At 37.8% G+C, this 5121-nt stretch overlaps 1 long non-coding RNA gene across 1 annotated transcript; it reads right to left on the minus strand.

The window, feature by feature from the left end:
- Positions 1-1561: 1561 nt before the first annotated feature.
- Positions 1562-4343, minus strand: LOC147574733 (uncharacterized). Its single transcript, XR_015243470.1, has 2 exons — positions 4164-4343; positions 1562-3045 (listed from the first exon to the last, which is right to left on the minus strand). It is a non-coding gene; the product is annotated as an uncharacterized LOC147574733 (long non-coding RNA).
- Positions 4344-5121: the final 778 nt, after the last annotated feature.

Below are 5121 nucleotides of genomic sequence, written 5' to 3' on the forward strand. Positions count from 1 at the left end.
TATTATTAACTGTTAACCAATACTGTTTTCATATATCATTGCACATACAAATATCCAAATTACCTATGTAATAATTTTGATGCACTGATATAGGTCTCAATGACCTAATTGATATCAGCCAGAATGCTATGGATAATGATAATCAGCAACATACTTTTCATCATCCTGGGAAGGATAATAAACATTTTCAAATTAATCTATGTAGAGGTTTGCTTGGTTCTGTCTCATTATTCGGTGAGAATCTTAGGGTCTATGCCATTAAGGCGCTCCACCTTAATCTCACTTGTGATTTCACAGATAAGGAAACTCGATATTAAATAATCCATGGGGCACAGTACCTTACTGGCACTACACCCACCCACCCACCCAACTCTTGCGCCTGCATTTTATCAGTATTTGGTTATGACCCTGACTGTACTTTTAGAATATTATGTAACATTTAACATTTTTCAATTTTTTTTTCACATCACCTCATTTGTTCACGACTCTGTGAAGGAGGTGTTATTATTGTCTTCCTTCAACAAAAGAAGAAAGACTCAGAGAATTTAATTGTCTTGCCAAGGAGTACATAAATAGCAGAACTGACATTCATCTATTCATTCAGTCTTCTCAACAAATGTGTTGATTGCCTCCTATGTTTCCTGCACTGAGCTAAAGGCAGCTAGAAGCTGGGCTTTTTAGTCTCACTTTGCCGGTTGGAAACTGTGACTGTTTGAAAAGTTACTTGAGACCTTGATTACATTATTTCTAAAATAAGCATAGTACCCTTCTTACAGGGTCGTCTGAGGAATAAATGAGATAAAGAATGAGAAATGCCTGGTATTTCTGCTCTGTAAATGTTGATTTCCTCTCTTCCTTTCAGATGTATCTAGGATTCATTTTTGGCCTTGTTTCAAAGCACTTTTAGGACTTCCTTGACCTAACTTCTTTACAACGAGTACCTCCTATAGAAATCTTCGTAAACCATGGGGCCATTCGGGCAGAAATATTTTCATCAGATCATTCTTTCTTCGGTTATTCTGAAGAACTCTTAGTTAAGCAGTTAAAGCTCACACACTCATATGTTCATACATTGCTAATGGGAATGGAAAATAGAAAAGCCACTGTTGGAAAGAATATAGCACTTTCTTACAAAACTGAACCTGTGCATACTATACTATCCAGTCATTGCACTCTTGGACATTTATCCCAGAGAAATGAAAAAATGTGTTCACACAAAAACCTAATTTACACGAAAGCTCATGGTAGAAGCCAAAATTTAGTAACAACCCAAACGAGTGTTAGTAGATGAATGGTTAAACAAAGTGGAGCACATCCATACCATGAGATCCTTACTCAGCAATGAGAAAAGGAATCATCTAGTTATACACTCGGTAACTCAGATGAGGGGTGCCTGGCTGGCTCAGTCAGTGGAGCATGCAACTCTTGATCTTGGGGTTGTGAGTTCGAGCCCCACAATGGATGCAGAGATTATTTTAAAAACAAATGACTTAAAAATATAACTTAGGTGAATCTCAAAAGAATTATGGTGAGTGGGAAGAAAATCACAAAGGGTTACACATACTGTATGATTCCATTTATATATTTTGTCTTGAAATGACAAAACTATAGAGCTAGAAAACAGATTCGGGGCTGCCAGAGGTCGGAGGAGGTAGGAGTAAAAGAGGTGTCTGTTGTGATAAAAGGGAGTACAAAAGAATCTTGTGATAGAACTGTTCTGTATCTTGACTGTGGTAGAGGTCACACAAATCTATGCTTTGGTAAAATTGCATAGAAATTAATATATATGCCATATATACATAAATGGATACGTACCAAACTGGTGAAATTGAATACGGTCAATTGGTTGTATCAATGTCAACTTCCAGACTGTGATATTGTGCTATGGTTATGCAAGATAATGCCATTGGGTCGAGAGTATACGAAATCTTTCCGAATTATTTCTTGCAACTGCATACAAATCTACAATAATCTCAAAACAAAAGGTCTTCAGAATCACACATAAACCTGTGACTTCTACTTAATTCTAGATACATTTTTACATATAAGCCCAGAAGAAGCTTCTAAGTAAATTACATAAGTTTCTCATTTTAAAAACTTGAATTATGGAAATTTTCAAAGTAAAATAAAAGTAGAGGCAATAACATAAGCAATCTACTATATTATTACAATCCTTCACCCAATGTCACCAATTCTCAAAAGTTTGTAACCTTGTTTTACCTAACTTCCTCTTGCTGTTTTACAAGGGTGTTCCCAGACATTATATTGTTTTTCCCCCATGCAAACTTCAGTGTGCATGTCTGAGAGGAACTTTGAAAAGATAACCATCATGTCATTATTGTGTCTATCCACAAAAATTAATAATCAATCTTATTAACTTCTAATACCCAGTTCTTATTCAAATTTCCCTAATCGCCTCAAAGATGTCTTTTTGTAGTTAGTTGTTACAACTCAGAACATCATGACTCTTGTATCTCTTCTATTCCTCAAGACCCTGCTTCTTTCCCTCTTCCTTTCTTGTTATCATGGCATTTTTTTGCTCTGTTTTGTTCTGTTTTTGTTTTTGTTTTTTTAGAAAGCTGGATCGTTGGACCTGCAGAATATCCCATATTCTGGATTTAGTCTGATTGTTTTCTTGTGGCATCATTTCTTGCTTCTTTTACTCAATACTATGTTTCAAAGTTTTATCCACGTTGTGTGTAGAGCTATAGTTTGTTCGTTTTCACACCATAAGGTATTCCTTGGGTGAACACAGCACAATTGATTTTTTATTAGAAGACACCTTACTTTTTTTCGCGTACACCCCAGCTCCTTTATCCATTTTTTTCTTCAGAACACTTAGCACTACCTGACATTGCAGTCCTGTAATGGTTAATTTTATGTGTCAACTTGACTGAGTCGAGAGATGCCCAGATAGCTGTTAAAACACGATTTCTGGGTGTGGCTGTCAGCGTGTCTCCAAAAAGAGATTACCATATGAGTCAGTAGACTGAGTAAAGAGCATTCTCATCAGTGCAGGTGGGCACCATCCAATCCTCTGGGGGCCTGAGTAGAACAAAAAAAGCAGAGGAAGGGTGAATTTGCTTGGGCTGAAACAATCCGCTTCCTCTGCTCTTGGACAGCAGAGCTTTGGGTTCTCAAGCTTTCGGATTCAGACCTGGACTTACACCTTCAGCCCCCTATCCTCAGGCCTCAGACTCAAGTTGCCTATTTTCAATTTTCTTCTCAATAGTCACATAAGGGGCTTTCCTTCATCACTAAGATTCAGTTGGAAACCACTCAACCCAAGTCAGATTTCTCAGCTGCAGACAACAGAATCCATTCTGGCTACTTTAAGCAGAAAATAATTTATTGAAATGCTGGCACACAAAATTTTTAGGACGCCCTGGGAATTGAGCTTGATCTGCTACACGGAAATAATGTGGCTCAATGCCTGTTTTTCCAAAGGAATTGGACACCAATTCCACCCCTGCCCACCATTCATCACTTACAATGTTAAGGACCAGATAATAAAACCTGGGCTATAACTACCCTGAAAACACCAAATGCTTCTGCCATGAGATCACGGTTTCCCACATGTGGCCATCATTTTATCACGCTCGCTTCTGCCTTCCAAGTGAGAACCTTAGTTACAAAGAAGTGTGAGGAATGTGTGTTTTCGCTTTCTAACCTCTAAAGTAGAGGAAGGCATTCGGGAAAGTGGAAGGAGGGGATATTCAGAAGCTAAGCTATGTCACTGCCAGGATGACTATTTGTGTGTCACTAATGAGCACCATAGTCAACACTGGTCGACTGGGTCCAGGTGACAAGGAACAGAGCAGTACAGAGCAACAATACCGGATCTGGCTTAGGAGGTCTAGGCTAGGATGTTGACATTGATACAAGTAGGCATATGACCTTAGGGAAGTCAACTAATCTCCCTGGACTATGTTCTCATCTATAAAGTGAAACCGCTGGACAACTGTTCTTAAAAGATCTTTGTAGCTCTAACATTCTATGATTCAAAAATCATTTTAGAGGCAAAATCCTTCGATTTCAAGCAGTCTTTTTAAAAAAAAATGCTGTTGGTCAGTGAGTTTTATATCTGCAGTTTTCTATGTTTAGTTTCTTGTTTTTTAGTTTTTTTCCCCTGCTCTCAGTTTGCCTATTATTTTTTTAAATACCTTGGTATCCAGGGATGCCCGGGTGGCTCAGTCGATTTAGTGTCCAACGCTTGATTTTGGCTCAGGTCATGATGTTGAGGTTTGTGAGATCGAGCCTTGCTTTAGCTTCCAGGCTGCCAGCAAGGAGTCTGCCTAGGATTCTCTCTCTCCCCCTTTCTCTGCCTCTCCTCCGCCTGCTCTCTCTCTTCTTTTTCTTTAAATACATAAATACATAATGTACATATAATAATACATAAATAAATACATAAATAAACTTTATAAATACATACATACATACACGCATATGTATGTACCTTGGTATCCAGGATGAGATTCCTGCATACCATTTCCAAAGCTGATCTCTCACTCAGGTATAGACTGGATAAACATGATGAATTGAAAGAAGGAAACTCCACGTTTTATTGTCTGAACAAGAAGTCCAAACCTGTTTTCTTGCTTTGGGTAGAATGGTTAACAAAAGCATCCCTTAGTTTTCTTAGTGTGCCGACGAAGTTACTCCCTCATTATTCTCAAGTTGGTTTCATAATGATTAAATGTTAGAAATCTGTGGGCCTGTTCATCTACAGATTATACTTATACAATGAGAAGACATCTCATTGGAAGTTCACATTTACATATTATGTTGATTTGCCTTCTAATTGGCTGCTTTACCCACTTTGAAGTAAAACTTCTTTGAGGGTGGGAGGCATATTCGTTTTGTTCGTGCCCATATCCCCAACATCCAGCCCTGTGTCTCACACGTACAGATTTTCTAAAACCATTTTGTGAAATAAATAAGTGAATCCATAAGTGCCAGGCACTGTACAAAACACTGTAGATATATAATTGCATATAATTTAATACAATAGTATTGTCATCCTTTTTTTTTTTTTTTTTTTAACAGACAAGAACACTAAGAAGACTTTCAGTGACCCTGTCAAAGTAATACAGCTATTAAATGGGAAAGCCCTGAAGGGGA

This window comes from Puma concolor, chromosome D4 (assembly GCF_028749965.1).
Source record: "Puma concolor isolate L17-30 chromosome D4, mPumCon1.1.hap2, whole genome shotgun sequence".
Classification (NCBI taxonomy): domain Eukaryota; kingdom Metazoa; phylum Chordata; class Mammalia; order Carnivora; family Felidae; genus Puma; species Puma concolor.